Here is a 25,054-nt window from a genome sequence, read left to right on the forward strand (position 1 = left end):
TTGAGTGAGGATTAGTCTCAAACCCAAATGACAAATTATGTAATACAATGAAGTCTAATCTCTTCTTGGTAATAGTTGGTGATACTCAGGGCAGGGTTTTTTCATGTGCACGTGTTTGGTTGGTTGGGGATTCTTGTTTATTTCTTCAAAAATATAAATCTGAATAACGTTTTATATTGGTTAAAAACTTAATATTTACCTAAGCATTTCACACTAGAATAAGTAAATATCTACATTCAAATTACAAAAACCTTTATAGAAAATGGTAAATATTGCTGATCTTTTTTCACTAATGCATTATCAGCATGAAGGATCCATGTTGGAATATTTGGAGATAGCTTAACTCCTTCTGCAGAGTGAATTCGCCGAATATTCTAATTTAAAGCTCTCAACAAACAGCTAGTGACAATAAATGAACATCTCTTCTCCACCCTGAAAACTGGTAGTGAACACGCAATTATCCATAATTTTAACATTGCAAAGATGCAGCTATTCTATAAGTCAATTATCTCTAGAATAATTCATAGGATTTTGATAACATAAGATGGGAAGAAGAAACCGCTTTCTCATTAACATTCCACAAATGAAATACCTCCTTATTCTATTTAAGATCTCTCTCATTAGAATAAATGACAGCTCGTAGCTCATGGTTGGCATTATTCTGGTCCTATGGAAGTGAGTGGAAGTTTTGCTACTGATTTGCATGGAAGAAGGGACAAGCATGACTAATACAGTTTCATTCGCCTTACCGTGTCGTCATGCAAATCAATGACAAAACTCATTTCTTTATTGTTCTTGGCATCTTGCTCATCTTGTATTATTAAGGTTTTGTAACAGTTGATGCGCAGTCTCTGTGATTACACTGAATTATACGAGATGGTTAGTAAAGGATTCAGAATTACCCACAACTAAATCCAGTAATGAATATCTTCTAGACTCTCGCATTCATGTTTTTTAATAAAAAATTCCATTATCAAGAGTGAGTGTATTTTAAAGTGTCACCATTTTCATCTACCCAACGACACGGACCAAGCAGATTGTTCATGGCTGAGAATCTTCTATGTCTCTTAAGCAGCAAACACTACTTGTGTACATTAATGAGAAGAAACGAAAGCAGACTAGATGGGTTGCTAACGAACAGCTGGTTTAGCTAAAGCTATGCATTTTTTTTCCCCTGGCGATATCACTGATGATGTCACGATGCCAGAGCAGGAAGACATAAACAAAAGGCAGGCATTTTTGCTGCAGTAGCACTAAGGGAAAAAATAAAAACCAAACCTCTGACAGATGGGAAGAACAAAAACTGGTCAGAAAAATAGTACTATTGTCACATTTTTGTATTTTGTTTTTATATACGCTATGGAATAGTTCTCAAATACTGGAAGGTGCTTAGAGGAAAACACATTCAAGGACATGATACAGTTAAACCAGTTAGCAGCAAAGTGTTGTTTCTGCAGGAGACAATAGCAGCAAGCAGTCTCCAAGGCAGCCTCAGTTAATCACTTCTTCAAGGTTGATGGGGGGAGGGAGGGAAGCTTCAATCCTCCATAGTGGAATTTGGAATTTCCTAATTCTAACTTGACATTTTTAGGTAACTAAATTATATTCCAACCCCTACTCTCTTCTTACAGGATTACTGAATAGAAGGAAGTCTCTGTCAGAGCAACATTGTTGAATTTCTGCTCAAACATACTAAACAGTAAGACACTTGAAGAAGCGTCTTAACTGCTGTCATGGAAGGCATTATAGATCACCCAAGAGCCAGAACTTAGACCTCTCTTGTCACTCCTTAGTAAGAAGAGCTCCAAATGAGACTTTACAGTATCCCTCTTGTAAGAGACAGGATTTCTTCAAGAGAATCCAAATTCCCCTCTTCTTGAAACAACAGTGGGTGAATGCAAATGCTTAGCACTCTCTTCTAACCAAGGTCTCTCATGGGAGTCAAGGTAAGCAAGGGTCTCTTTCCTCTAATGTAAGGAAACAGAATCAAGAATCTGCTGATCCTCTGTAAATAAGGGTAAACTGTCAGATCCCACATCTGCTTTGTAGGAAAAACAATTCATAGGAACATTCTTACGCTTTCCCGTTCCACAGAAGCTACAGCAAAAGCAAACTGCCATGGAAATCTGGACTCTGAGTAATCTCTATCATTAATTAGAAATAAGTGTATAAATCCTGGTTTATTCTACTCTATATGCATTTAAACTTGAGTACTTTTATAAAGGTTATATGCATCCAGATATAGGTCTTGCACAGAATTTAAAAACAAACAAAAAACCCCCAAACCCAAAACTCTCACAACAATCCAAAATCAGCCCTATATTGCAAATCAGACTAAGCCTATGATTTGAAATTCAGATAATTTCCACCTTATACAACTAAATTATTTTGTTAGGTGTTGAACTTAATCTGCTCTTCAGTATCCTGTATCACAGTTGGATGAATCAGATATGAATCAAAACAATTACAGGAACAGACTGTTCAATTTCATGAAACAAAAAGGGGAACTTGCACTCAATACCTTGTTATTCTAAAGTTTGGAATCTTGCACCTTGCAATAAAATGCAAGAGCTCCTGTTTCTCCAAAAACACCACAAATGCAATAACTTCCATACCGGTTGAGTAAAAGAGGGTTTTGCTGAAACTCTTTTGCAGTCTAGTGCCAAAAAAGATCTGAAGTCCAGGATCTATAAAACGTGTTCAGTGGACCATGCATGCTCTACTCCAGCTCTTACAAACAGCATGGTTCACATGCCATGGTTTGCAATTTATGAGCTACAGCAGTAGAACCTCTGAATGCCTCAGCACTGGCTTTCAGGTTTGGAAATAGATGATTTGTGGTCACTTTTTTGGTAAGATCTATAAACCTTGCCCATGCCAACTCCTCTAATTTGAATTCAGGATGAGGCATAGCTGCAAACTTCCTGTGGAACTCTGGCATTACAGAAGTTCTAGAGAGTTAAAAATGCACACCTAAGAGAAAATAGTGTAATAAGTAACTTGAAGTTACCATCAGTAACAGTGGGGTAGGATAATCTTAAGTATAAATTCTACATATTTCTTTCCAGATAAAATATAATTTCATCAAATAAATTTCCACATCCTGGCCCCAAATGTCTTAGTTTCTCTAGATAGATCATAGTCACAGCTTAACTATCTTCCAGTAGTGCCACATTAACTCTTTGGTTCCAAATACTAGGGCTTGATGGATTTCTATAGCCTGCCAGGAAAAATGACACACTTTAGGTTCCTGAATTGTGCAAATATGAAAATCCTACTCATTCATAAATGACATTTTCAACAAAGAAATACAACCATGTTTTGAAATAAGAGCCTTGTCAGTGAAATGAATGAAAGTAGACAAAATTTATTTGAAAGGTAAGATGACATCCTCAGATCAATGGATGGAAAAGGCAACCTATAACTGAAGGGCAGGTCTGTAGGAAGCTGTTCTGATTTCTGCACCCTAGCAATCTCATCCCCAACTTCATGCAGTGACTCTTAGCTTGTCAATGTAGGGCTGCCAGTGCCACCCTTCACTCTATTTCTAGTCCCCTTACCCTGTCATGTCAATTTGAAGGATGCCATGTACAGTTTGCTTTTTTCCTGACTCTTTTAAAAATTACCTGCTTGACCAGGGTCAACTTCGTAAAAGCAGCCACAGAGTAAGAGTAAATTCTCTTTACACATACTATGAGGTATAGAACAGCATACCTCTTCCTAATGAATTTTAGCAAAACAGCTCTTGAAAACAACCTCATTTTTAATGATACATTCTTGCTACATCTTACCTAACCTGCATTTTTCCAAGATAAAATTAACCTCTTCCAGAGTGATATCTCAAAGGAAAAACACTTCCTTTCAGAAAACATTAGAAGAGCTATTGTATGCAAACAAAAATGCTCCCCTGTAGTAAACATACAGGGTTTCTTTCTCCTTTCACAACCTTTCTCAAAAACAAAATCAAAGAAATATTAGTTTTGGCAGGCAAACTAATGTACTGAGAGGTGTACAGCCAAGTGGCAAAAGAATCTCTTGACTGCTGTTGGGTTAGATGATGTGAATAATCAAAGCAAATAATTAATAACGTAATGCTTGATATAGCCATCATTCAAAATGGCAGCAGAGCACAGTGTTTTTCAAATAAAATTAAGCAAGTTATATCTGAAAAAGCAAACTGGTCATCACCTTGTTTTTTAAAAAAAAAAAAAAAAAAAGACTTAGAAGGCAGATACTTAAATAAGAGAGACTGCCTGGGCTGTCTTGTATGTGCTTTATAAGCCAGCTTTGCTCCAGCCAGTTTCCATGACACCTCCAACATTGCAACATGATCCATGCAGATTAGTAACTCAGCACTACACAGAACTATGCTTGGTGTGGTTAGGAATTGCAAGACATAAACAGAAGAAACAAAGGTGCCTTTTGGTTTATAATTAACTGGTTCCTTACTCCATTCCTTTTTCTCTTGCTTGGTCACTAAGCACACCTTTTCCCACAGTATCATTTTCCAGCTTACAAATTTCACTTGGCTGTTGACCAGCAAAAAGTTTAAAAATAAATAAAATTAAGAGATATTTGAAGTAAGCATGATAGCTAGTATTTTTTCCTCTCCAACTACTTGGTTATTCTAGTCTTCCTTATACCACAGTAAACCAAAAAAGTTTACTGAGTCAGTGCGGTTGAAACAGGAAAAAATCCAGTCAAAAGGAAGCAGACTGGACTTGTCATCAACAGAGCTTTATAAAGCACCACTGCTGCTAAACCAGCAACATTGCCTCATTCCTTGTTTTCTCAACTTCCAGAGCAGACAAGCTCTTTAGTTCTCATCTTCCACAGAAAGATGAATTTTTCATTGTTACAATTTTTGCATTTGTTCCTGTCTACCATAAACACAAGTATATTAATTTGAGCAGAGACAGATGTAAAAATATAACAGACACAGAGACAGATCTAAGCAGTAACATAAATTTTATAGCAGTTAGTTTATGAAGCATTCCAACTTAAAACACAAGTCTCTTCAATGTACTATTTAGAATAAAAAACAGAACACTGAATTACAGGTTATATGGTAACTTGTCACTGTTTCAAATAACATTTAAAGCCTAGAAACTGATTCTCCTTTAGTAATGTGTATTCAGTAGAACTTGAAAATAATTTTTATTTACTTTTTCATTTGTCTACTACCATCATGGATAACATCAGCACAGCAATGGGAATTTTATTGCTTATCTTGAGTCTTCTCTACCAGCAGAACACAACACATTTCCCCCCAATATGTTCCCTGACAGCAGCCTACATTAATAAAGTAAAAGTATTTTAAAGGCAATTTCCCTTCTCATACCCCAAAAAACATGGTAATGATTTCACTTGCCCTAAAATCAGCATTAAAGAAATTAAATGAAAAATATTTTCATATATTTTAGCATCCAAAATAATTTTCCTACCATGAGTACACATTTTCATAATAATAAAACCCAAACTGCTGTAGTTTTACAGCAAGCTTCTTCCTATATCATTGTAACATTCTAAAGCTTCAGAAAGTACATTAGCCAGTGATGTGTGTTCACAGCCCAGAAAGCCAACTGCATCAAAAGAGGAGTGGTCAGCATGTCAAGGGAGGTGATTCTGCCCCTCTACCATCATAAGAGCCCACCTGGAGTGCTCCATCCAGCTCTGGGGTCCTCAGCACAAGAAAAACATGAGCCTGTTAGAGCAGGTCCCAAGGAGAGCCACAAAGATGTTCAGAGGGCTGAAGGACCTCTCCTATGAGGACAAGTTGAGAGCCTGGAGAAGAGAAGACTTCATGAAGACCTCATTGTGGCCTTCTGGTACTTAAAAGGGGCTTAGGACAAGTGTGAACTGTTTTAAACTAAAAGAGGGGAGATTTAGATTAGACATTTGAAGAAATTCTTTAGTCAAAGGGTAGTGAGGCACTGGAACAGGCTTGCCCACAGAAGCTGTGGAAGTGGTCAAGTTCAAGTTGGATGGGGGTTGCTCAAAGCAAGCCTGGGCAAGCCTGTTCCCAGGTGGGGAATGGGTGCCCACAGCAGGGGGCTTTGAACTGGATGATCTTTAAGGTCCCTTCCAAACCAAGCCTTTCTATGATTCTATGATTCTACTCCATGAAAGTAAGCCGCTCCAATTCAGAAATGTGCTTTGTAAGGAATGCTGATTGCCATTTCTTCTCTTTAGAAAGAAGATGGATAGCAGTATTTAAATAACAGTCATACTAGCAAATCAGTGGACAGTTCCAGGATGCACTGGTTTAAATCTGTAACTTCATAATTTGATTGCAGTGTTTTCAACTGGTGTTCAAAGACATTGTGTTTTCGATCTAACTTTCCAAGAGCTGAAGGGTTAAGTGTAGTAGTCACATGCCCTGAAACTTGTGCAAGGATCAACATTTTCGCAACAGGCTCAAGTTTGGAAGTTCTTTTGTAGAAGCAGCTATTGAGTGACTGTTTTATCTAAAGTTCTACCTAAAAGGGATCAGAACTAAATGAAGATTTTTACTAGAGTATTTTTATAGCCCAAATACCTTTCAAGACTTCAGCACTTCAGAAACCATCATGATTTTTTTTTTAAAAAATTAAACTGCTTGATACCTACCAGCTGCAGAACCTCATGTTTCAGTTAGAGTTTCATTCACAATATTAAGTAGACAGACGTATCATTCTGACAGCAGTACAATAGCCCTGGGTTGAGGATGTCAGGCTATGGTCCCTAAAGACTGGAGCCTCTTGTGTTGGTGCACTTGCAGGGGAGAAGATTTTTTTCCTTCCTTTTAAAATCATTATTCGACATATTTTCCAGTGAATGGCTTAAAAAAAAATTAGGCTTTCAATGAGGATTACATTCAAATACTTTGACTAAGGCTCACCGATTTATGGTACAGGCAAAACTTGTAGGGACCGCTGATACCACCTGATACAAAGTTGCATCATCAGACAGTTTCCTGTGTTGCAGAAAAAAAGCAATTACCAACTCAGTGGGATATTTGGCATCCCTGCAATGATTGTGGTTTCTTGGCCAGATTTAGCCCTTTGGCCTAGGATCTTAAAGCACTGAGAATAATATTGTTTTCGTCACAATATTTCTTCTTTTAGGAACATGAGGATCATGTTTGTTACTGCTATGCTAAGTTGAGATAATACTAGGCTTGTCAGATATTTTAAAAGAGTGTAGTCAGTGCGTCTGTCTTGACCTTCCAGGTCACAGCAAAGGTGCAAGCTGACAGCACCAGCTGTCATTTGCAGTTAAAAGACTTTCATCAGATCAACAGCTCATTGGGGAACTCACCAGTTTTGTGACTGAAGAACAAGAAACCAAGGTTCTTGGCTCTCTCTTTCCGTCTTCAGTGACCCTACCATTACTCTAGCTGCCTATCTGGAATTCTCTCCTGCCCGAAGTCCACTATTGGTAGCACTTAGGCAATTAACTGGATACAGGATTGTAAATGCAGACTTCAGCCATTCTAAGATTTTAAGAAATATTTGCCAGTGCCAACTGCTCTACTTTTTCAGAGCAAAAGACATTCTCACTGCCCTGGATGTCTTGGACTGAGAGAAAGGAGTGACCGCATTCACATTCAGAAAACATATTCCATGTCATTTACAATGGCAATGAGTTCACAACTGCAGTGTGTATCTTGCAGTTTTCTTATTATCTCCAGTACTGTGAGAATTCCTGAAAAGCTGTCATATTTAGCTTGTTACATACTTACAACAGCAAATTGGTACATGCTCCATGCTGATATTCTTGTTATTTTCTGTAGTTGCAAACAATGAAAAAATTACTTTAAGATCATAATCACACAGGAACAGACCCAGATCAACAATTGCAAGCCTTGTGACATTCAGTGTGTCAAGCAATGACATAGGCAGACTTTGCAGAGAACAGCAGGATCTTGAAGTAGACAAGTTGAGCTGAGTAGGAAACTCAAACCCTTTGAGGATGTGAGAAAGGGGTCATGGAAAAGTAGGTAGGCTTTTGTGTCTAACTGTAGAAGTTAATCTAATTAAAAAATGCTAATTTCCCCACAAACCTTGCTTGATGCCTTAAATGATCATACCACAATAATGACAGCATTAACAGCCTTAAAAGCTATATATAACCTAATATATCACTTTAGAAGCTAAGTATCTTAAATATCAAGCAGGAAACAAAGATGGACACAAAGACCTAGGGCTGCAGAGAAAACAAAGATCTACCACTTATAACAGTTACTTTTACATGGCAACTAAAAATTCTGTACACATAATGACAAAGGTGAGTTTTAAAAAAGATTTAAAAAACCCAATGAAATAGATTTGCAGGAACTGCTCAAAAACATTGGAGTATAGGAGTTAAAAATTTTTAAAGTAACCAATATTAATGAACCCTGACAGGTAAGTGGAGAGGAAAAGACCAAGATCTTGCCTCTATTTCAAGAGTCAGAGACAAAGAAGGTACATTTATGACAGTAAAATTGATGCTAATGGGGATACAAAGAGATGCATCAGTAGGTCAAAGTAACACCACTCTTAAAGTAGTGCTGAGATATACATGAGAACACAGCAGGAATGCATTTTTAAGGCCAGGATTTTGTGATATTGAGATGGAAAAGGCTAAAAGGTTTATATAAGAATTTTTTGCTTCACAGTTAAGTCAGCCATCTTGGAGGAGAGATAAACTGCTTACTGGAAAACAACCTTACAGTAAAAATCTGAGGGGGACACATCTATTGTTAGCAGAGACATCATAAATGAACTTTTTTTTTCTAGATTAGCCAGAAAAAGTACAGATGGAAATGAAAAGACCACTAAAAATATATCTGTGTAGAAAGTTGTAAGATATGGAAGGAATTAAGTGCCTTTTAAAAAATAAACTGAGTAGCAATTAGAAGAATAAAAGAACCAAGAGTGGGGGAAAAAAGCACAGGCAAGTCAACATTTCAGAAGATGAAATATGGTAAACTCTTGAAGATGGGTTGTGGAAGATGAGGCTAAAATCTTTATTTTGAGATCTAGGAAATATATTTGTATCTAGTGTATATATGCTGAAAATAAGGCATGTGGGTCCTAAAGTAACTGAATGACAGAGAAAAATGAATTGAATAAGAATACCAGAAATACCATACTGTGACACTGACTGCCAATTTATGCTAGAAACATAATTCTATCCATTAACTAGAAAAATAAAAAGGAATTCCCCTTGCATCCTAATCCTCCAGCAAACTCAGAAGCAAAATTCACCAAGTGTAACATGCACTAAGCAAGAAGTGGAATATTTGAAAGGTATCACTTTGTTATACAAAATCAGAGAATTTGCTGAAAATACATCAATGACCTTGGACTACTATCAGTGGGATGGGGAATGCCAAAATCCAGAACACAAGACAGACTGACAGCTAAGTCAAATATAGCCTGAACTAGAACTGAAAATTCCTGCCTGTCCACACATCCAGTGTTTCATTCCGTCTAAGCAAACAAACAAGGTGACTCTGCTAAAGATATCCAGCACTGTGGTCTCTATTCAACACCCAGTCATCAGCCAAAAGCCAAATCTTCAGAGAACAAACCCAAATGTTCAGAGGCCCACATATTAAATGTCAAATAACATGCAGAGGAATTTTTTTACTAGACAGTGGGTAACCACTGAGGACTCTCAAGCCATAGCCTGACTGCATACAATTCACCACTAGGAATAAACACTAGCAACTAATAGCAAGCCAAGCACTTTTTAATTGCTATACTACTGTTATTTCCATTCTACAGATGTTATTATTACTTTAGCTAATGGTTATACTGCAAAACCTTTCTCTGGACTGTAATAAGAACCTACCAAACTGCTAGCACTGGACTGACAGCAGAGACGTGAAATCAGTTTGCATAATCGATTGGATCCCAAAATCCATTTTTTATTAGTAATTCTGTGAAACTTTGAGCAACTTAACTTTTCCAAACTTAGCATTTCTATACGAAAAAAAAATTAAAAAATCAAATATCTTATTGTTACTTATCCCACAGTTGTGCTGTTAATGGTTAAAATGTACGCTTCAAGATCACCAGTTAGAGAGAACCTATTTCATTAAACAAGTCAAACAATTAGAGGAACAAAATCAGTTCAGAGCTACTTTGCACTTTCATCAATAACAAAGGAGGGGGGGAAGGACAATTATAGTGGCAGGTCTGAAAATTTAAGCCCGATATGAACTTTACAATTCTATTTCTAAGTAATATCAGTAAGTGGATGGGAAGGTACTGTTTCTTCTGATCAGGGTGATAAGCTTTCACTTGAATTTAAAATAAAAAAAAATTCTTCAGGTAGGAAAAATTTAAAACATCTAACATTATTTTAATACACAAAGCAGTTAAAAGCCATTTATTTTTCCTCTCAAAGATAATCCCTACTAATTGCTCTAGTTGTGGAAATACATTTTGTGGGAAAGGATAATGAAGACTACTTGTCAAATTGCTCATGTCATTATTTCACTGCAGAATCCAAATACTATAGCCAGACCCATTCCCGGCATGCTGAGTATCAGCCTACAGAAAAGGACCCATGCATAAGCCACTCTGACCTTTCTTGCTAGTTTCTTCTGACCTTTCTGACCTCATTAGGCTGCTATAAAGAAAATAAAGGAGCTGTTGGGTACTCTTGATGGATTAGAAATAACAAGAATGTGTCTAGGACTTAAGTACTAAACCAGACCACTGAATCATAATGCTTTTCAAATCAATTAAAAGTATAAGAGGGATGATGATTAAAAAATAGAAATGGATTCTGAAAGTACTAAGCGTGAATAGTATGCTTTTTGGAAATAGTTCATCAACATCCTTAACCATTTATTCTGCTGCAATTTTAGATGGTTGAATTTTTAAGGCCCCATTTGAGTGAGGACAGATATTAAAAAACAATGGTCCCAGCAGAGTTAGTCTCATTAAGTATGAATCTAACTTAAGCACCGTGCTGGAAGAGGGCTTTGGTCTCTTCTGGTCAGATTTATTTAATGAATTCTTCAAATTCCCAAAGGAAGGAAACTCTAGAGGCTAAAATGTAATCTGAATTCCCTGTGTCACATTTCAAACACGACATCATATTATCAAAAAAATTTGTATCTTCACAGACAAAAGGGTAGAAATGCTATGGAGGTGCTTATTCTTTACATACACACCTTCTCCAGTGGAATTACTTGGGATTTTTAAACTCTTCCAGTCCTGAAATGGAAAAATCACGCATTTTTATAGCTTACATCATAAGAAATACAAGACTCACAAATTGATTTTGCTCTCTAGATACTGGGTTTTGCCATCTCCAGTAAATATTTTTTTTAACTATTTATAGTTGTTTATAACTAATACTGGCATCTTAACAAAACTCTCAGAAAGGAAAGCACAGGCCACAACTTATACACTCCAAGTATTACAAGATAAATTTTACAGCAGCTGTTCTCTCAGTCGCAACATGGGACACATGCCTTTTTTTTTTATTCTGTATTTCTAATTTCTAGGCAGAGAAGTGCTAAGGGAATTTACAGTCACAGAAATCTTCTAAGTTCCCATATACTGTGATTTCTGATTAAAAGCTCTTGTACTTAAACCACTGGAAAATATTTATGGGAAATGAAGAATTTTTCTTCATATGCTAAGCTACTACTAAAAGAAGACACTAGTAGATAGGCTGACCTCAGCCAAAGGGTTCAGGCTGTATTATGCTATGCATTAAAATGCAGACACCGTCACATAAAATTAAATTATGTCCTTTTTAAAAGTAAGACTATGCCATCATTTCTTCCTGAAACATCCTCTGTTCAGCTGTCCTGCAGTTTTATAGATCTTGACATGGGAAAACTGTTGCAGTTGTGATAGTGGGGACTGTCCCTTTCAGAAATTTACAGCCATTGGTAAATCTCTGCATGTCTCACATCTCTCCTGCACTGAGTGCACAAGCAGCCCCAAGCCAGCAGGAGGGAGGAGGATGCACACACTGCATTTGTGCAGGAGCTCTCATCGGGCTTTATCCCCACCAGCTAAAACGTCTTAAAGCAGCACTGGATCCAGATACTGTCACACTGCACACAGAGCTAAGTTAAATGACACAGTGGTTAGAAAACAACTTAATAATGTTTCTAGCACAGATTTCACAGTTGCTGTATCTGGGCAGCTGTTCTAGTACAATTGGATTAGTGATTTATGCTGTCTCTCTGCTCCCCCCTTTTAAGACAGTGGATTAAGATTTGAACATGTAAATTTTTCATCCTCATCACTATTCAGGATTTGTGAATGCAGAGACACTTCAAGACTTGTAGAAGGGTTTTGGTTTGGTTTGTTTTTGTTTGGGCATTTGTTTGTTTTTTGTTGTGGTGGGTTTTTTTTCCCCTTTGTTGTTAGCCAGATATTATGGTGTGAAGATAAATGGTGGACAAGGGCCTTGTGTTTGGATATTTGAAATTTTAAAAAAAAAATCAAAGCAGAATTGGTACAAGCTGGCAATTCCTCCCTATTATGTATAGGGCAAAACCCATTTCATCAAAATTGTCATATTACAGGAATGCAGACATTTCTATCATCTGTCTGTCCTGTAAAAAAAAAAAAAAAAAAGAGAAATTCAAAAGATCCCACCTATTTGAAGTGAAATTATTAATTTTTCCCAGCTTGTCCTTGTTTTGGAATTTGCTTATTTCTGTGGATTAGTTACAGCAGTTAACCTGTCATTTAAAGAGCACATAGAACAAAATTCACAAAACAAAAGGGCAAGGGAGAAAAAAAAATCAAAACAATAGGTAACTGTTCTTTTATCATATTATTTATTTATGCTATTATCTCATGTATTAGGTATGTTACTTATGTTATTTATTAAATAAAATCTGGAAAAGAAACCCCTTTAAACTCATCTCTTATGTAGACCAGAAAATGAACACCAAGTACCAGAGGGAGAAGCAGGGATGGGGTGGGAACTCCTGTCCTTCCTCCACATCTCAAATCAGAACAATATGACAAAACCTTGGTTTCACACTGCAGGACTTCAATAGCAGATATAGGAAGGAATCAGTAGTAGGCAGGACATGTCTTTCAGTGACTGATGATGACTTTTTAGGTGCAACTGTATCAACAAATTTTGCAAGATCACTAACATTTAGGCATCTAAGAAATTGATTCCAAAATCTAGCACATATTTTCATAGTAACTGAAATAAATGAAGCATTTTGATCACTAAAAAAGTAATTTTTAAACAAGTCTAAGATTCCTATTAAATCCCATAGTAAGTCAAGAATAACATCCTCTCCTCTTATATGTGTTACTGTAAGAAAAAAACCTCCCTGAAGTGTTACACACACAGCATCATCATGTAGGTACCAAGCTTTACTTTCAAAAGCTTTTCTTCAATAATGACTGTATGATTATATGTTGCAAGACTTATTTATATATTCTAATCCAAAACCAGTTGACATTATTACACTGCAAGACAAATATAACATACTTCTGAAGAGTTTCCCAAAATTTTGCATATATATATATACACGATTCAGTTTGCCATAATGTCATTTACTTCCTACTTGCAGATTCCCCACAAGCCTCCTCTCTTAAGCAGTCACTAACGGAATATTGGTCTATTACCTTTCTAAATCACATTTTTAATTGCACCCAGCAGTGGACAAATGGTAACACTAAGGATCATTTGGAAATTTTTTCTGCAGCATTTACCAATCTAACTAATGGAGCACCTCTTAAGTCAGCAGTACCATTTTCTCATTTGAGGTTTTTTTCCAGTAGGGTTCCATCTTACTGTATGCTAAGCACACAAATAATAATAATAATAATGGCCAGTCTTCGCGAGCGAAGATCCGGGGAAGGTCTTTACACCTTCCAGCCTGCGCATTGGATTTTTTAGGTGAGACACAGTGTGCGCGGAACTGAGCACACAAATAAGAGAAACGTATTTCACATCACTTGAGTACAGCTAAAGAAAAATACTTCCATACTGAGGGTGTTCTTTCTTAAATGAATATTATGTGAAAATTCCAATATATTCATCTTTACTTATGCACCAAAAATGAGGAAAGTTGGGCCAAGTGAGCCTTCATTAAGTGTCTGGCGTACTCTTCACTGTAGAAACTTACCAGATAATCGAAATCAGACACAACACAATATATGGCTTAAGCTACTGAAAGAGAATCAACTACCTTCAATAATGTGTGACAAGGATAATCCAGGTAAGGTAAAAAGACATAATATAATAAGTTCATTTGAGTCAGGCTATAAAGACATTCACCAAGGTAAATCAGGAAAGGAGATCAGTAACTCTGTGGTCATGGACTACTGCTCTACATGGGCATGTCCACTAGATGCTGTACACAATCTGCATACCACTACAGTCAGACTCCCCCCCCCCCCAAACTATTTGAGATGTGTTGACCAGCTCTTTGTAGCTAAATCACATCCCTTACTTCCAGTCTTTGGAAAAAATAGATCACATCACAATGCGACAAATTACAAAAAAAGCCTTGAAAGCAACTCTTCAGATTAAGTTGGTGTTTCGTTTTCCAAAACATTAAAGACCTGATACCTTTGCAAGCAAGTGACAAAAGATGCAAATATGCAACAATTAACTTATTTACAAACATGGGCAACAAGTTAGGAACATTTTACCTGTCTGCATCTAATTACACTGAAAGCTACTGATATATACTAATGCAATAGCTTTCAGCATGAATTTTAAGCATTTGTAAACACAAAGTTGCAGATGGAAACCTGATTTTTCTTTTACTACTGTTGTTCCAAAATTGCTAATCAAAAATCTCAACAGAGACGTGAAATATAACATCGTGTTTTGTATCATCAAATGGTACAAAAATGAAACTGGGACTGTATAATTGTATAGATATATGCATGTGAATAACTGCTACTGTACTACTGACCTTGTGATCTCAAAGAACGCAAGTTTCTCTCAGGAGATTTTTACATCTCTGAAATCATGTTTTCAGTCTGTAGACATTTCCTTAATCTGTCCTTAAAAAATGAAACTCATGTCTCATTACTGTTAAAATGATACCAACAAACTTTTAGAACTTCTGTCAAAGCATTGGCAATGCCATGTGCAAACTCACTGAATAAACAGAAAATTCAGTTTGTTTGCAATGAAACCAGGTACCATATTGGGGTGAAAAAATTCAGAAAAAATGTGAGTCACATGTATGAGAAAACGCAGGTGGGGCTCGTTAGCCCTTAAAGGCAACCCACCTACGTCCTAAGGACCTCGCTGCCACCGTCCAAGCTCGCTTGGCCCCGGCAGATGAACCTTAGGATTAAAGGGTGGGCTCAGTTCCGCGCACACTGTGTCTCACCTAAAAAATCCAATGCGCAGGCTGGAAGGTGGAAAGACCTTCCCCGGATCTTCGCTCGCGAAGACTGGCCATTATTATTATTATTATTATATTACCAAAATATTTAATTGTTGCAAACAATTATTTACTGACTTATAAAGTAATATGTATCTCAGAAGAAGAGACCTGACTTTTAGAAAATTACATATATATGTGTGTTTATATCTATCTATCTATATAAAATAAATTATCTTAAACCTTTAAGCATATAGCCAGTATGCACATTTGGTTTCTGGTACACATGAGCTACTTCTGCTCTGACACAACAGGGAGTCTGAAAACCTTGCTATATTGCACTGAACAGAACAAAATTCATTAATTGCAAGGACAATTAAACATTAATCCTGCTTACCATGGTAGGTGACAGACTTGCCATCTGTTGAAGTCCTTAAAGCAAGGTTGGATATCTTTCTAAAAGATGTCTTAGGATATCGTTTTTGGGAGGAGTGGGGAGGTAAAAGGAAATCCAAACCAAAAAACTAACATTGGACCCATACGGCAAACCTGTGGCCGTGGTTGGGGTATAGAGAGAAGGGACTGGTGGCCCAGCCAGCGACAGTGCTGGCTTTGCCATTACAGATGCCTGTTTGTGTCTGCCACGTTTAACCCAGCCGAGCCCTGCGCAGCCGCTCGTCACTCCCCTGCCAGCGGCACTGGGGACAGGATTGAAGGGTAAAACCAAGAAAACTCGTGGATTGAGATAAAGACAGTTTAACAGGGAACATGAGAGCCATGCATGCAAGCAAAGCAAAACAAGGAATTAGGTCACTGCTTCCCATGGCAGGCAGGCATTCAGCCATCTCCAGGAAAGCAGGGTCCCATCACGGGTAATGGTGATTTGGGAAGACAAACATGTCACTCCAAACATCCCCCCCCTTCCTCATTCTTCCCCCCAGCTTTATATACTGAGCATGATGTCATATGGTCTGGAATATCCCTATGGTCAGCTGGGGTCACTGTCCCACTTGTGTCTGCTCCCAATTTCCCATACATCCCCCACTTCCTTGCCAGCGTGACAGTACAGAAAGCAGAAAAGGCCTTGGCTCTGCTCAGCAACAACATCATATCTGTATTATCAACCCTGTGTTCAGCATAAATCTACAACATAGCCCCATACCAACCACTTGAAGAAAATTAACTCCATCCCAGCAAAATCCAGCACAGTGATCCTTTCCATTTTGGCCCCAAATACTTGTGATCCTGCTTTAAAATGATGTTGGAATCTTAGCTTGGTCAGTCTTAGCTTTTGGTCCTCCAATTTTCATACCCTCCTTCAGCCTAGGTCATGACTCTCCTGGGATACAGCTCCTACATATTGTCTTTGCTATGATCTTGAGCATCAGAGCTGCAACACTTCCTATTGTGCCACTCTCTTCTTAAGGGGCACATCAGATTTTTTAGGATCAATATGATTTGGGAAAAGAAGATTTTGATCATGGATACAGGAAGCGTTGGTGATGATCAAATTCTACATCATAAAGGCAAACTAGATCAAATCCCAAAAGCATTCAGTACTTTCTGTTTTACACCATTAATATATCTTGCCTATACTACTGCTACGTTTCCAGATATCAGAGTGTAGGCAGATGGACACAGAGCATACAACTCAAGCTTTCTGAAGCAAGAAAAAAGGTAACAAAAAATGCCTTATTTTTTGAGGTATGCAAACAAATGAGTTTGTAGTTAATCTAATAACATAAGACTGAAGTGATGGAGCATAGCATACCATGCAGTATAGATGAAAATGAGTGACTGTATCAACTTTAAAGCAAAAAAACAGGTTACAAAAGATGCGTGAGCACAGGGGAGAAAGTGGAAAATACAGGAGAAATCGCAAGGTGGTTCTATTACCAGCTGCAGGGTGCTTATGATCCAAATGTCATGATAGACTTACGGCTATGAGAGGGCTCCAGTAATTAGCAGATGGTCCATAAACTTATGACAAAAAACATATTTGGTCTCTAAAAAGTCTATATTGTAGCATTTCACTGTCCCTTTATTTGTGTGAAACTAAAGATTCTTTCACCTACAAAGCACAATAAACAATTCAAAATAGAACAGTGTATTTATATAAAGACCATCAAATTCATCAAAATTTAAAAAAAAAAGAAAAACCACAATAAAAATTAAAGTAAATCCTTTCTCCATTTTATTTTAACAAAATTTTCTGAAAATCTAAGCCTGGCTCATCTGCAAGCCAAAGTTCTAGCATATCGCAACATTTAATGACTTTCCTAGGCACATGCTCTGACCCAATTCCTACTATTCTGTGTTAATCTCACAGTGAGAAATTTATATTTAAAATGCGAACTTAAGCTTTATCTGAAATGTCACACTTTGCCCTCTCTCCTGGCTGCTCTTTTGTCTGTCTGCAGAACATTCGCATTTTTTGAGAAAAGTCTTACGTCCTGAAAGGATGATGAACTTACTAAAGCAAAAAACATTTTTGATGCTTACTTGAAGTCCAATAGTTTGAGCAGCTTTATTCATACAGTAGCCTACTGACTTGTAATGTTAGTGAAATAGGTAAAGTCACAAGAATGAGCCTTGCCACTGCAAGTTGTTACAGACCATACCCTGGTAGCTTTACAAATAATACATTATTATATCACACACCGTAATTAATTAAATTGTGATACCTTTTTGCTAAGAACATACAATTAGACATGACATCAAAGGTAAAAATTGTAAATAGTAGTGTAACCATGAAATGGTATCTTTGTTCCACAATTTTTTCTGTCCATTCCACACTAATCACTCAAACCCAAGAACACTACTTGAGTAAAACAATGTATAAAAGATGAAAAGCAGTAGGAGAAATCAATGAATGTGTTTCATTTAAAAAACAAAAAGAAACTTGATCACTTTTTGGTAAAATGTAGGTCACCTATGGTTTCCATAGTAACCACTGCTGAACTATTGCTCTGCAGATGACCACTGCCTATGGCTGCTTTCCTAGCAGGTGATGTACAGATACAGTCATACCTCATTAAAAATAAGAAAGGTTAAAAAAGGGCTTGGAATTGCCATTAGTTTACTTGCAAACACAACTCCTACCTAAACATTTTCATAAGTCTTTCCTAATCTTGCCTAGATAAAATACTCAGCTAACCAATTAAAACACATAAAACCCAGTTTTCGGTTCTAAAAAATCTGCTCTTTGTCTGTATCTCAGGCCTGAAGTCTCCAAAATGGAACACACAACTTTACAAGAAGTTGTAAATACAAAAAATATTTATACAGAGCAACTCACTAAACATCAGTAACACAGAAGTCAACAAGCACTGCCATTAGGTTAAGCTTAGTTCTGTGACAGTGTATTGAGGACATTCACTGCAAGTGGGAGTTAATGGGTTGGCATATTAATATTTTGCACACAAGTGAAAACCAGTCATGTAACAAGGCTAGAGCCACGGATAATAACAGTTAAAGCCTCACTTGGGACGAAGTCATATAGTCTTCAGTAAGCTTGATAGTGAAACTTCTCACCACTATTACTCTGGGGCATATATAATTGATGATGAATTCATTAAAGCACAAAAGACTCCGTGTTACAAAAAGAGTGAACTGGCTTTGATAGTGATCTGGGAAATAATGGGACAAGCCAATGACATTGATAACTGTTAACTGGTCTTCCCCTTCAGAACAATCATATCACTATTGTGTGAGTTCAGACTAAATGAGCTACTTTTTTTTTTTTCAGGTATTATAAAAACTCTGAAATATAAGTTTTGACGTCTGGAAGTGACCAACATCCCTTAATGCTATTAATGCTACAAATACACTGAGGTAGGGCAGCATCAGTATTCACGTACACAATCAGAACACCAAAAATACCACATATTCAGTGAACAGAAAAATGATGATCAACACTGTTGAATACCATCAATGAAGAACCATGTCCCCTCACCTGCTTTGAAAGTTCAAAACAGACAGATGAACAGGTACATGAACACAAGGCACTGCAGCAAGACTGCTGGGAAGACAAACAGACAAACCATGACTGAATGGAGACAGCTTGAGAAAGCTGTCTGGTTTCCATCAGAGCTTTAGAATCAAACAATACATGCTGCTGTTTTTAATACACTGAATTGCCACATTCCAAAGAAACAGTAGTTTTTATATATTCTCCTAATTGCAACTGCTGAAAACATCACTCCAGTATTTTGTGGAGGGGGGAGGATTGATACTCTATCTCTTTATATTCCTGTAAGGATCAGGATCTCCAATACCCCATTATGCTCAGTGCACACCAGTGGACTGCCATGAGCACCACGACATCTCAAAGAGCAAGACTAGAATACATGTGGGAGACGAATCAGGCCTACAGAGGAAGAAGAAAGTAAGAAGTCAATACAGCCTCTAGCAATCAGAATACTTTTCTTTTTCTCTAATGTTTCAGTCAAAGTTCTTGAATTTTTTGCTCACAGGTCAGTAATTCTCATGGATTCAGTCCCCCCTGCAGTCCTACATTTACTGTATATCGTTGCTGTCTCATAAGACTGTAAATTATTGCAGGAAGTCTGTGTTTTCTGTAGGCAGATATAACCTTTCATCTTAAGCAGGTCCAGGTCTAGGCCCAGTAGAGCCAAAAAACCCTAGTCCAATACAATCATTGAAGGCTAATAAGACTGAAAACAGAGAAAAGAAATACAGTTGCATCTTTCTTGTAAGCGTTAGAACAGCGTTTTGTTAAGAAGCACCAAGAAAAGATACAACTCCTGAGTACATCTGCTTGTTAATTCTACTTTGCAAGCACATCTGCTAGTCTATTAAAACAAAACAAAACAAAAACAACAAACCAAACAAAACACAAACCACAAAAAGAACAACCAAACCAAATCCCATGGAAGACTGTTCCCAGATCACTGCTAGAGACTGAAGATCCCTTACAGCATGTTAATACAAACAACACCTGTATCAACTGATGGAGAAAAATCCTTTGAGCAGGAACAAGCCACTGGATTGAAGGAACTTCTCAAGGAAGATCTACTACCAGCAGAAACTATGCCTTTATGTTGCTGTCCTTCTGGTGTTAACTCCCCTCAGTCGTGCCTATTCCTAAATCAGCTGCTTGTGTGAGCGAAGAACAACTGAGCAACGTTCAGCAAGGAGAAAACACAACCCAATGGCTCATGTATGGAGGGTGGAACAGGCTGACTTAGTTACAAAGTTTACAGTAATGATGATCATAGAGTGGTTTAGTTTGGAAAGCACCTTAAAGTTCATTTAGTTCCAACCTCCCCACCATGGGCGGGGGTGCCACCCATGAGGATCAGGCTGCTCAGGGCCACATTTAACCTGGCCAGTAGGACAATATGCTTTGTTAAAAGCACTGAATCTCATTTGGCTTTAAATTCCAAAACATTCTTAAAAGCCATCTTTACACAGACTGGTAGGAAAAGCTGTAAACTAGTATAAAATGCCGAATACATACTAAACATGGCACTAGATAAGGAGAGGATATTGCAATAATCTTTCTGAAGCTTCATTTGCTTTGTAAGAGCACATAAAACAATTCAAAGAAATGTGCTGAAGGGCCATTGGGACTCTCACTAGGGATAAAAGCCAGAGTTAGGATAGAGCAGAGAAAGCAAGCATGAAACATTTTTTCAGACAAAAATGAAGCTATTCAAAGTCATAAGCTGGTAACAGAAAAATCCATTTTTCCCTCCTTCTTGATTTGATTCACCAATTATTTCCCTACAGAAGTTAGAATAGTGGTATCATGCCACCCACAGCTTTCACTGGTATCCAAATATTGCAATAATGCTTCTTCTTATCTGAAGAACAGGACAGTGACTTTTAGTACCCAAGACATCCTAAGGTTTTTTACCCTTAGAAACACATTTTAAAATTCTGATCTTATTTGCTAAAGACCATGAAGCAAGTCTTCACTAAAATTAAACTATCTACATCCCACCTTTATGTATTCTCCAGAGAAGGAGGTTGGCTGAGACTAGTTCATATCCAAGCTAAAGGAAGAACTTCTGAAAGAACTTTCAAGACTGTGGGCTTACATATGTTCTTCTTCGTCAAGAAAGCCATTGTCATCATGATTTTGCATTTTTAAAATTGCACGCATGTGTTTCTGGTGAGAGAAAAAAATAAACTTCATATTCTCTGAGTCTATAAATTAGACCATAAAGTTATTTAAAGTATTTTGCATGTTGTAATAGAATATAAAGACAGCAACTGCTATAAAAAGTCTAAAATCAGGGACTAAGGGTTGATCTGGTATACTACTCCAGTTGTAGATCTAATTTTTATTCTGTTTAACAAACCAAGGGCAATAGCCAACCATCTTGTTTGATTTTTATCAAATCTCACAGACAACCACCACTCAGTAAACATAATTTTATACACTGTGTTAGCATCCTTCTGAACTAGAGATCCCAGATTTGCCTGCAGAGGGTGGTTCCAGACCTGCCGACAGTACATACTCCTCAATATGGACCAGAATTTATTCATATGTTCTCAGTGCAAGGTGCTTTCTCTAACTGATAAATACAGAACAGATCTGGAAGTCCTACAGAATCTCAATCAACATTTCCCAGTAATTTTCTAATTTGTTTTTGAAATATGTTCCATACACACCAATGTAGTGAGAGAGGATGACTCACTTCGACTAAGAATTTGCAGACTCCTGGAGCATTAAATTCCTTTGATCTTGATAAACTGGCTCATTCTCATTCTGTTCATTAGCCCCCCCTCTTTTCCCAGTTTTGAGCCAGCCAATCTGTAGCCCTTTCTGCAAGCTGACATATTTACTAAGTAAAATCTGTTACCATTGCTTTCTTGCTCTTAATGAAAAACACCCTGTTGCTTGTCAAGCTCCTCATCTTAGGGAACCTCCTTCTCTCTTTTCTTTCATACAGGACATAGTCAACAAGCTGTCTTCCCACCCTGATCAGCTCTTCATTAGCTCTTCTCTGTATTTCCCCAGTAACCACAAACTGCTGACCTGTGCATTCTGTTCTTCTCTTTTTTTTTTTTTTTTGACTCTCACCTAATGAAATTTCATCAAGTACCATTTTGCTGATGACTTGCAAAAAGTGCCAAAGAGTCTCTGAAAACAATCCAGTGGTGTTGCTTTGAACCTTGTCTTGATAAGTACATTTCTTAAGGGTTAACCTGGAAATGTAAATATCTACATGACTTGAGAAATAAGAACGTCTTAAATTGTAAGTATAAATTATCAGTAATTTTACAGAGAGTTATTTGGCAACTGTAACAGGGCTATTTTCTCATCTGTTCTATCTCAAAAATTAGTGTATGTGGAGTCTGCCACAAACAGGTATCCACATTTAGACAGCAATTCAATTTCAATACTGATTAGCAAAAATCATCTTCATATTTTCGCTCTACTCCTTTGATGGAAAAATACTGTACAGCCCAAAAAAATCCTTTAGTACTTGATTCTTTACCAATCAAAATCATGGTTGTCATAGAAACTGTAAAAACTGAAGTCAGTCATGACATAACAACAGAGTAATGGAAAATGTCTGCAGGCTCAGGGTTTTGTATTGGAGAGATTTCTATGAATTTAACTAGGGAGCCAAGCAGTTTCCTACATCCAACAAAGAATATTATAACAACACGTATTGTTATGTTTTTAATAACCTGCTCAGAGTCTGAAATGTAACAGTATTTATCACTCCTGCTCTACACACTGGCTACATTAACAGCAAACAGACTCTTCCCAAAACATTCAGTGCTATAAGGGGAGTGAATTTCTCTGATCACACATCTTAGATACCCTGGAGGGACTTTTGGTCAGTGTTCTTAGCATTCCTCAGATCCCATTTTTGGCATTTTAAATTGATGCAAACTACTTTAAAAATCTATATTGGCATTAGTTTCTGTCTCTTGCATATGCTGTTCAGAAAAGGACTTCTAATCTGCAGGCCTCTGCCACAACCCAAGGTGATTCAGCTTAATACCAAACATTATTTCAGGTTTTTTCCCCCATGACATGAAACTGTGTAAAATAAAACTCTACTCCTGACTAACAAAGGCTACAAGAGCCTTTCCATCTCCCAGAGCTAATTCATAGACCAACTCCACACAACGGAGTTCTTCTGCCTTTTACTGGAACCACTTGATACTTCATAATTACTAATTGACAGGGCTGCTTTACTGCAAACACTTGCCCTTTAAGCAGAGACCATCCTGCTGAAAAGAAAATAATCATAATACACAGGAATACTGTAGGGCTGGCCTCACTGCAGGTGAGCAAACTGAGTAGCTTAACCACAAATAACATGAAAGGCAGCAATGTGAATGTGGAAGTACTTTGATCTTTAAAAAAAATAATAACCTCAGAGCCTTGAATTAAATTTTGTGATGAAATTTAAGAGACTTTTTGTTTCAGCTAGTTTCCTAAGACATATTTAATTTATTCTGTCAAAATAACTAGGTACACATATTTTGAATAGAGAGCAAACAGGTACCGGCATTCCCTATGCTTTCCTAGAATTATCTTAAATAAACTGTTTTATCATGATTGCCATCGAGCCATTTCCAGACCTGTTAAACTGGTCACTGACACCCACACCACACCCCCGTCCCCACCCTGCTTAAGAATTAATTTAATGGCATGGTTGAGCCTAGTTAGTGTGTAACATGCTTCAGCAGTCTACAAAAGTTTAACTTTCCAGTTGCACCTGAGTTAAAAGCTTGAGCCAGTGAAATTCACCTGTTCCCTAACCCTGAGTTTAGAAGAAAAAGTTCTCATTTAAAACAAAGTGAAATCCTGCTTCCAGAAAATACCTAGCAAACAACCCATGAGTAAAACAGTACACTTTTTTAAGGGAACAAAGAAAAAAATACAAATCATACAAATTTCCTTTAAAAAATAGCATGTCATTTGTTTACTGCATTATATAGTGCAGGCTTCTTACTAGAAAAGTTCCTGATTCACACAGATCCCTAAACCTCAGGGAGAGAGAGACATATATTTCTTCAGTTAGCATGATTAAAACCCAGGTCAACAACATGTACAAACCCTGTAGCTTCTCACTCTTCAGTTCTATGGAATTCTGTCAGACTTTACAATTAAAATATCACTCAACGCTTCTGATTGCCATTACCACATTTACTGCACTTGTACATATATATGTACAGAAACATGTGTGTATATATATATATGTAATTTGACAAAGCTTACATAAATAACTAGTTACACTTTTTTCACATTATAAATATATGCCCATGTGTTCACATGCAGCAGACCTGTATCTTGAATTCTGAAAAAGGCATATTCATTTCTATGGATGCCACTGAGGAAATGAAAAGCAATATAAGGGTACTGTAATCATTTAACTGATTTGGATATGCACCTTTATTTTTTAATAAAACGTGCTAGCACAGGAAAATAAATATAAATATTAATGTATAATATTGAGTATTAATTATTAACAACAGCCTTAATCTACATTCAGCTTCTAAAATACTGTTACAACATTCCAGTATCACAGAGAATTACTGTGTACTGACAGGGTTTACTGGAGCTCATGGCACAATAAAGAATTTTTTAGATTGCTGTTGTGTGTCTCAGCAGTCCCTTTGAGAAGCAATGAATCTGCACATGTATTGATAAATAAGAGTAGGAAGAATTTATATGAATCTTTTTAGATTTTTCTGAACAGCAGAATGGTTTTGGGCACACAGTAGGAGACCAGACTTCAT

General features: G+C 37.1%; 1 protein-coding gene across 4 annotated transcripts in view; it reads right to left on the reverse strand.

Annotated features, from left to right (window-relative positions):
* Positions 1–25,054, reverse strand: part of CSRNP3 (cysteine and serine rich nuclear protein 3) — a 110,654-nt gene that overhangs the window by 50,289 nt on the left and 35,311 nt on the right. The window lies entirely within an intron of this gene.

Source organism: Myiozetetes cayanensis, unplaced genomic scaffold, assembly GCF_022539395.1.
Source record: "Myiozetetes cayanensis isolate MyiCay16 unplaced genomic scaffold, myiCay2020 scf9, whole genome shotgun sequence".
In the NCBI taxonomy this organism is placed as follows: Eukaryota; Metazoa; Chordata; class Aves; order Passeriformes; family Tyrannidae; genus Myiozetetes; species Myiozetetes cayanensis.